A 9907-nucleotide genomic window follows, 5' to 3' on the forward strand; every position below is an offset into this window, starting at 1 on the left:
ATTGTCTTTAGACATTAGAGAAAAAAAAGGTAAGGCTCTGTCTAATCTAGTTTTTGTACAGAGGCTTATGTCAGGAGTATTCCCCAACATATATCTCCGATACCATACCCCCCATGTATGCTAAAAGCTAGGATAAAGGAAGTGTATGCCCCCAGAGGGACACCTTAAACAGTCTTGCCTCTGAGGTACACACTAGTAGATCCTCCCAGCATATACTTAAAGGGGTACTCCGGAGACACAAGGTCATACATTGCTTAACCCTTTAAAGACAGAGCCAATTTCGATTTTTGCACTTCTGTTTTTTTCCTCCTTGTGATTAAAAGGCCATAGCAGTTGCATTTTTTTCACCTAGAACCCCACATGAGCCCTTATTTTTTGCACCACTAATTGTACTTTGCAATGACAGGTTGAATTTTTTCAAAAAGTACACTGCGAAACCAGAAAAAAATTAAATGTGTGGTGAAATTGAAAAAAAAACAACGCATCTTGTTTATTTGGGGGTATTTGTTTTTACACTGTTCGCCCTGGGGTAAAACTGACTTGTTATATATGTTCCTCAAGTCGTTACAATTACAATGATATGTAACATGTATAACTTTTATATTATGTGATGGCTTGTAAAAAAATTTAAACCATTGTTAACAAAAATATGTTCCCTAAAATCGCTCCATTCCCAGACTTATAGCGCTGTTCTCCTTTGGTCTATAGGGTTTTTTGTGAGGTGTCCTTTTTTGCGCCATGATGTATACCTTCTATCGGTACCTTGATTGCGCATATGCGACTTTTTGATTGCTTTTTATTAAAATTTATTAAAATCTGGATTTGATGCGACCAAAAATGCGCAATTTTCCACTTTTTTTACGCTTACGCCATTTACCCTGCGAGATCAGGAATATGATAAATTAATAGTTCGGCGATTACGCACGCAGCGATAACAAACATGTTTATTTATTTTTATTTATAATATGGGAAAAGGGGGGTTATTCAAACTTTTATTAACCTCTTAACGACGCATGACGGGTATACCCATCATGCGGCCGTTAAGAGTAAACAGAGAGGGCTCCCGGCGTGAGCCCTCTCTGCAGCGCGCGGTCCCCGGTTGCTAAGTGCAGCCAGGGACCGCCTGTATTAGCCGGCGCGGCCGATCGCCACGGCCGGCTAATTAACTATTCAAATGCCGCTGTCAAAGCTGACAGCTGCATTTGAATAGCAGCTGTGCCCCCTCTCCCTGGTGTCCAGTGGGGGATCTCCCCCCCGCGATGCGATCGCGGAGGGGAGATCCGTTCTAATGAGCCGGCCGGGGCTCAGCGTCGGAATGACGCTGATCCCGACTCGGCAATCTATTCAGATGGTCTGCAGCAGACCATTATAATAGAGCACCGATCTGATGGATCATTGCTCTATTATATACACAGGATTGATCTCAATGGGAGCCCCCAGGGAGCTTCATATTACTGTAAGGGAAAGTTAAAAAAAAGTGTTGTTATTAATAAAAAAAAATCCCCTCCACTAATAAAAGTCTGAATCACCCCCCTTTTCCCATTTTACAAATAAAAATAAATAAATAAATAAATAAATAAAACATGTTTGCTATTGCCGCGTGCGTAATTGCCCGAACTATTAATCACATTCCTGATCTCGCACGGTAAACGGTTTAAGCACAAAAAAATCCCAAATTGCAAAATTGCGCATTTTTGGTCGCATCAAATGCAGAAAAAATGTAATATAAAGCAATCAAAAAGTCGCATATGCGCAATCAAGGTACCGATAGAAAGAACACATCATGGCGCAAAAAATGACACCTCACACAGCCCCATAGACCAAAGGATAAAAGCGCTATAAGCCTGGGAATGGAGCGATTTTAAGGAACGTATATTTGTTAACCATGGGTTTAATTTTTCACAGGCCATCAGATACAATAAAAGTTATACATGTTACATATCGTTTTAATCGTAATGACTTGAGGAACATATATAAGTTTTTCCATAGGACACACGGCGTAAAAATGAAGCCCCCCAAAGAAAAATAATTGCGGGTTTTTTTCAATTTCACTGCGCATATAATTTTTTTCTGGTTTCGCAGCATATTTTATGGAAAAATTCAGCCTGTCATTGCGAAGTACAATTAGTGACGCAAAAAATAAGGGCTCATGTGGGTCTGTAGGTGTAAAATGCAAGTGCTATGGCCTTTTAAGCACATGGAGGAAAAAACGAAAATGCAAAAACGAAAGTTAGCACGGTCCTTAAAGGGTTAAGGGAGGGTTTTTTTTTTAATTAATAATAACACTTTATTATTTATTTTTTTACACATATACTAGAAGCCCCCCTGGGGGACTTTTAGTATAAGTACTCCGATCTCTCATTGAGATCTATGCAGTATAGATATACTGCATAGATCAATGAGATAGGCACTGGATTGCTTTCGGCTTCTGCAGCCGAAAGCAATCAAGTGCTGTGCCAGGATCAGCGTCATTACAGCGCTGACCCTGGCCGGTGAGAGATGTGTGGATCGCTCCTCCGGAACAACGTCCTGGGGGGGGGGGGTTGCGATCCACCCAACTAGACACCAGGAAAGGGCTGCAGAAAGGATTCAGATGCAGCTGTCACCTTTGACAGCTGCATCTGATTTCCTAATTAGCGGGCACAGCGATCGGACCGTCCCGGCTAATTGCAGCGCTCCCGGGCTACATCATAGAATCCTATCATGGAACCATGCCGTACCCGTACGTCATGGAGTCTGGCAGTGCTTTGAAGTGAGCTCAGGAGCTGAACTCACTTCAAAGCATGTGGGGACCAGCTGCTATATGCAGCCAGGTCCTCACTGCTAATGACATTAACCCCTGCAGTGCCACAATGGCGGCACTTACATAGGTGACAGGAGCTGCAGCTCCTGTCACTGAACGATCAGAACCCCTGCAGTGTTGCTGCGGGGGTTCCAATCGTTCTGACTGCCGGAGGTCTCTTACCTTCTTCCCGGCAGTCAGATCGGCGATCCATGAATACAGTCTGCACAGGCAAGCTCTATGCAATGATCGCAGATTACATTGCTCAATGCTATGCTATGGCATAGCAATGATCATTTTATGTAATGTAATGTAATATAAAAATGTTGAAGTCCCTTAAGGAGACATAAAAAGTGTAAAAAAATAAAAAATAAAAAAGTTTTTAAAAAACATAGCCCATCCCCTAATAAAAGCTTAAAGGGGTAGTGCGGCGCTAAGAAATTATTCACAAAATAACACACATTACAAAGTTATACAACTTTGTATGTGAATGGCCCCCTTCCCCGTGTTCCCCGACCCCCGCCCGTGGACCCCGAAGTGTAGTGCATTATACATACCTGATACGTGTCGACCCCTGTCCGCCGTCTTCTGACAGTGATGTAGTCTTCGGGAAGCCAGCAGACCCGCTCCTGCCGACCCACTAATGCCGGCCCCCCTCTGCCGCGTCTAACTATGCTCAGCCGCGATTGGCTGAACACAGTTATGCTCAGCCAATCGCGGCTGAGCAGCTGATGACGCAGCACATGTCATCAGCTGCTCAGCCGTAATTGGCTCAGCCAGTTATGCTCAGCCAATGGCGGCTGAGCACAGTTATACCACGGCAGAGGGGGGCCGGCATGAGGGACGGCAGGAGCGGGTCGGCCGGCCTCCCGAAGATTACATCACTGTCAGAAGACGGCGGACGGGGGTCGACACGAATCAGGTATGTATAATGCACTACACTTCCGGGTCCACGGGCGGGGAACATGGGGAAGGGGGCCATTTACATACATTACAAAGTTGTATAACTTTGTAATGTGTGTTATTTTGTGAATAATTTGTTAGCACCGCACTACCCCTTTAAATCACTCCCTTTCCCATTTTATAAATAAAACACATAAAAATAAACATATTATATATCATAGCATGCGTAATCTTCAGGATCTAATAAAATACATCAATATGGAATAAAAATTTATCAATTATGTCTCATCTACACAAATATAGTATAACTAAAAACTAGAAATCATGGTGCAAAAAATGACACCCCATACACCAACGTAAGTGAAAAAATAGAAACGCCATAAGAGTCAAAAAAGGGCCATTGTAATCACACCTATTTGCAAAAAAAAGTTTTACTGTTAATAAAAACTGTAAAACATTAGAAACGCTATATACAATGCATATCGCTGTATTCAGACTGACCTATAGAATAAAGACAAAATGTCAGTTTCACTGTAAAGTGCATTACGTAAACATGTATTTTTCCCCAATTTCACCCCATAAATGATATTTTGGGGGTTCCATCATACATGGTATGGTAAATCAAAAGGCGCCTTTACAAAGTATAACTGTTCCTGAAAAAAACAAGCCCTTACATGGCCTTGTAGCTGGAAAAATAAAAGAGTTATAGCTCCTAGAAGATGAGGAGGAAAAAAAAAAATGCTAAAAATTAAAAATTGTCCCGGTCCTTAAACCATAGACGACTAAGGACACCCTGGAAGTCTGTCCCCAGACGACCCTGGGAGTACCGGTACATCCTGAGCTATGAAGCACGCTCCGGAGCGGCCCTCACCGTTAATGACGTGGTCATTAACCACTTAAGTGCCGCGACCGCAGCGTCTAAGTGTGAAATCTGGCATTCTTAAAGGGAAACTATCAGCAGGTTATAGGCATCTAACCTGCTGATATGTCCCTATAGTGCGCAGGGCACTGAGAATGAAGGCAATCTACTTACCTTCTTCCTCTGAAATTTTCATGTAATTTGTAGCTGAAATCATATGCTAATTATATGGTTTGGTGCACTGGGGATGGGACTACCAACCTCTATACACTTATCGACCCAAGGCCCCCCAGCCTCCCCTCAAATAAATATTAGGGCTGAGCACAGCAGTAATGTAACTCTTCACTGCAGACCACCGGATGAAAACTCATGAGAAGGCGTTGTGCTGCAAAGGTACATTGGTGCACTTAGGGTGGTAGTCCTGACCCCAGTGTCCAAAACTATTAGCACATGGATTAACTACACGGAAACAGCGCTGAGGATGAAGGCAAGAAGCTTACCTTCACCCTCAGCACTGTGCGCACTATACGGAGCTATCAGCAGGTTAGATGCTTAAAGGGGTAGTGCGGCATTTTACTTTTATTGACTAAATAACACATTTCAAAGTTATACAACTTTGTAATGTGTGTTAATAAAGTGAATGGCCCCCTTCCCCGTGTCCCCCCCCCCCCCCAGGAAGTGTTGGTGTATTATACTTACGTGTTCGCTGTCGACCCCGGCCGCCATCTTGTGTCGACGACGTCATCTGGCTCAGCCAATCGCAGCTAAGCAGCTGATGACTCGGCGGGAAGCGGTATGAGGGACGGCTGGAGCAGTTCGGCCAGCCTCCCGAAGATGATGTTGACACAAGATGGCGGCTGGGGTCAACAGCGAACACGTAAGTATAATGCACCAACAGTTCCGGGTGGGGGGAACACAGGGAAGGGGGCCATTCACTTAAATAACACACATTACAAAGTTGTATAACTTTGAAATGCGTGTTATTTAGTGAATAAAAGTTAAACGCCGCACTAACCCCTTTAAAAGAAGTAGTCCAGGCTCAGACCTTTTTTTTTTTTTTTTTGGAACAGCCGGGAAGAATGTGGGTGAACATAACAACATGCATGTTGGTATGTTCACCCATCTCCTCCCTGGCAGTTTTGAAACCTGGCGGACCCCACTGATGTAAATGGGATCTGTTGATCTGCATTAGTGTCTGTCCCTGAATATACCACCTGACTCCGTTCTAGGACACTGAACTGACTCTCCGAAAGAGGCCTTAGTGGAAGTGTGAACATAGCCTAATACACTAGCACCTTCCTGTATATTGATGCAGGCTTATTTTTAACTACAGATGCACACAGGTTACTGTATACTGATGCATGTACAACAATACAGGTTTATCCTTGTATACTGATGCATGCACGTCCCTGTATACCAATACAGGGTTATCCTAGTATAGTCATGCATGCAAGTATGTATGTATGTACAGTAAGTATACCAATACAGGGTTACGCTAGTATAGTCATGCATGCAAGTATGTACAGTAAGTATACCAATACAGGTTATCCTTGTATAATGATGCAAGTATGTATGTTCAGCAAGTATACCAATACAGGATTATCCTTGTATAATGATGTATGTATGTACAGTAAGTATACCAATACAGGATTATCCTTGTATAATGATGTATGTATGTATGTACAGTAAGTATACCAATACAGGATTATCCTTGTATAATAATGCCTGCATGTCCCTGTATACCAATACAGTTATCCTTGTATAATGATGTATGCATGTATGTACAGTAGGTATACCGATACAGGATTATCCTAGTATAATGATGTATATATGCATGCATGCATGTGCAGTAAGTATATCAATACAGGATTATCCTTGTATAATAATGCCTGCATGTCCCTGTATACCAATACAGGGTTATCCTTGTATAATGATGAATGTATGTATGTATGTATGTACAGTAAGTATACCAATACAGGGTTATCCTTGTATAATGACGTATGTACAGTAAGTATACCAATACAGGGTTATCCTTGTATAATGACGTATGTATGCATGTACAGTAAGTATACCAATAGAGTTATCCTTGTATAATGATGTATGTACAGTAAGTATACCAATACAGAATTATCCTTGTATAATGATGTATGTACAGTAAGTATACCAATACAGTTATCCTTGTATAATGACGTATGTATGCATGTACAGTAGGTATACCAATAGAGTTATCCTTGTATAATGATGTATGTACAGTAAGTATACAATACAGAGTTATCCTTGTATAATGATGTATGTATGTAAAGTATACCAATACAGTTATCCTTGTATAATGATGTATGTATGCATGTACAGTAGGTATACCAATACAGAGTTATCCTTGTATAATGATGTATGTACAGTAAGTATACCAATAGAGTTATCCTTGTATAACGATGTATGTACAGTAAGTATACCAATAGAGTTATCCTTGTATAATGATGTATGTACAGTAAGTATACCAATACAGTTATCCTTGTATAATGACGTATCTATGCATGTACAGTAGGTATACCAATACAGAGTTATCCTTGTATAATGATGTATGTACAGTAAGTATACAATACAGAGTTATCCTTGTATAATGATGTATGTACAGTAGGTATACCAATACAGAGTTATCCTTGTATAATGATGTATGTACAGTAAGTATACAATACAGAGTTATCCTTGTATAATGATGTATGTACAGTAGGTATACCAATACAGAGTTATCCTTGTATAATGACGTATGTAGAGTAAGTATACCAATACAGAGTTATCCTTGTATAATGATGTATGTACAGTAAGTATACAATACAGAGTTATCCTTGTATAATGATGTATGTACAGTAGGTATACCAATACAGAGTTATCCTTGTATAATGATGTATGTACAGTAAGTATACAATACAGAGTTATCCTTGTATAATGATGTATGTACAGTAGGTATACCAATACAGAGTTATCCTTGTATAATGATGTATGTACAGTAGGTATACCAATACAGAGTTATCCTTGTATAATGATGTATGTACAGTAGGTATACCAATACAGAGTTATCCTTGTATAATGATGTATGTACAGTAAGTATACCAATACAGTTATCCTTGTATAATGACGTATGTATGCATGTACAGTAAGTATACCAATACAGAGTTATCCTTGTATAATGACGTATGTACAGTAGGTATACCAATACAGAGTTATCCTTGTATAATGACGTATGTACAGTAAGTATACCAATACAGAGTTATCCTTGTATAATGATGTATGTACAGTAGGTATACCAATACAGAGTTATCCTTGTATAATGATGTATGTACAGTAAGTATACCAATACAGAGTTATCCTTGTATAATGATGTATGTACAGTAGGTATACCAATACAGAGTTATCCTTGTATGATGTATGTACAGTAGGTATACCAATACAGAGTTATCCTTGTATAATGATGTATGTACAGTAAGTATACCAATACAGTTATCCTTGTATAATGACGTATGTACAGTAAGTATACCAATACAGAGTTATCCTTGTATAATGATGTATGTACAGTAGGTATACCAATACAGAGTTATCCTTGTATAATGACGTATGTACAGTAAGTATACCAATACAGAGTTATCCTTGTATAATGATGTATGTACAGTAGGTATACCAATACAGAGTTATCCTTGTATAATGACGTATGTATGCATGTACAGTAAGTATACCAATACAGAGTTATCCTTGTATAATGATGTATGTACAGTAAGTATACCAATATACAGTTATCCTTGTACAGTGATGCCTGCATGTCCCTGTATACCGACACATCCCTGTATACTGATATCCGCACACACTGTCACACATGCATATGCCTGTATACTGACACCAGCACATACACTAATACATCCAGCTCGGCCTGCTTCACTGCCACATCCCAATATGATGACTGCTATCAGCTTCCTCTCTTTACCTGTCAGTGGGATTGACCCTGGATCCAAAATGGCGGCCTAGGCAGCGGCGGTGACGTTGGCTTCACATTCAGCTATGGTGGTGAGAATACATCAACAAATCACCATGGACTCCACAGGACAGTATGCTGGCTCCCAGTGCCGGGCACAAACACATACAAGGCGGTGACAGGAGACACGTCCACAGCACAGGCCCGGCGAGAAGCCGGCTACAGTCTTCCCTGTAAACTTCACTGACGTGGTAACGCAGCCTACCGCGACACCTGGAAACTACAGCTCTCCACGAATCAGGGACGAGTAACAGATGACAGGCAGGCGTCTGACCCAATCATCCAATGGACAGCTCTGGAAGGCGGAATGTGTGCAGTGGCGACGCTGGCAGTGTCGGGAGGGCGAGCGTACCGGGGCGGGACTTTTGCTCTACTCTACCAATCAGTGTGAGCGGAATGGTGATTGGCGTATATGAGGATGTCAAAGGTTAGGCCGTGCATGACGTATACTGTACAGAGCAAGATGCCATCTGTAAACAGTGTGTGGTGGCTTGGAGGACAGTAGGGAGCCTGAAAGTCCCTATCAGATGACGTGTACAATTCATGCTGGTGAAGCTTCAGGCCAGGCAGACTTCTATCCTGTAATGGAACTGATAGACCGGGGAGTGTGACTAGGCACCAAATTTATCAGAATAAAATCACTTAAACCACACCCCTTTTCAGCTAAGCTCCACCCCCACCCAAACTCACTACATTGCCAAGTGCAAAATAGACCCTGAACTCCTAATATAGTTAGTGCAAGGAGATTATAGACCCCAATAGGTGGCCACAGGCACTTCTCTCCTGTACTCGCCCCTCACATGAAGGTTACTGGTGTGTTCCCTATGGGGAGGGGTAGGCCACCACCAGACTCATCATTTTACCACACATTTCATCTGCTTGATAGGGGGAAGTAATAGGACTACAGGGATAAATTTATCAAACTGGTGTAAAGTAGAACTTGGTGGAATCTGATTGGTTGCTAGAGGCAACAGAGCCAAAACACCAGTTTGATAAATCTCCCCCAATGTTTTTTGGTCTGTTCGGTAGCTTTCATTGATGTGGAACACGTCTCCACCTCAGAGCTGGGGAAAGTTTCTGCATGCTGCTGTTTTTGCACAAGTTCACTAACCTCGGCCCTTTTTTGATACATTTGGAAGTGAGTAAAAGCTAGACAGGCTGGGTACCAGACTCTGCAGAAGTGCGAGAAGATGGCCTCATCTGGTGAGCCATATATTTAGTTACATCAGATGGATGGCCAGGCGCATATGCATTACTTAAAGGGGTAGTGCGGCGCTAAACAATTATTCACTAAATATCACATTACCATACCTCCCAACTTTTGCAAAGAGCAAAGAGG

At 41.6% G+C, this 9907-nt stretch overlaps 1 protein-coding gene across 1 annotated transcript in view; it reads right to left on the reverse strand.

Moving 5' to 3' along the window:
• The window catches only part of GBF1 (golgi brefeldin A resistant guanine nucleotide exchange factor 1), a 134469-nt gene extending 125451 nt beyond the window's left edge, over positions 1–9018 (reverse strand). Inside the window, exon 1 of the mRNA XM_069981850.1 lies at positions 8521–9018. The gene's annotated coding sequence lies outside the window, so the exon portion shown is untranslated. The remainder of the gene's footprint in view (positions 1–8520) is intronic.
• Positions 9019–9907: the final 889 nt, after the last annotated feature.

This window comes from Dendropsophus ebraccatus, chromosome 8 (genome assembly GCF_027789765.1).
Source record: "Dendropsophus ebraccatus isolate aDenEbr1 chromosome 8, aDenEbr1.pat, whole genome shotgun sequence".
NCBI lineage: Eukaryota > Metazoa > Chordata > Amphibia > Anura > Hylidae > Dendropsophus > Dendropsophus ebraccatus.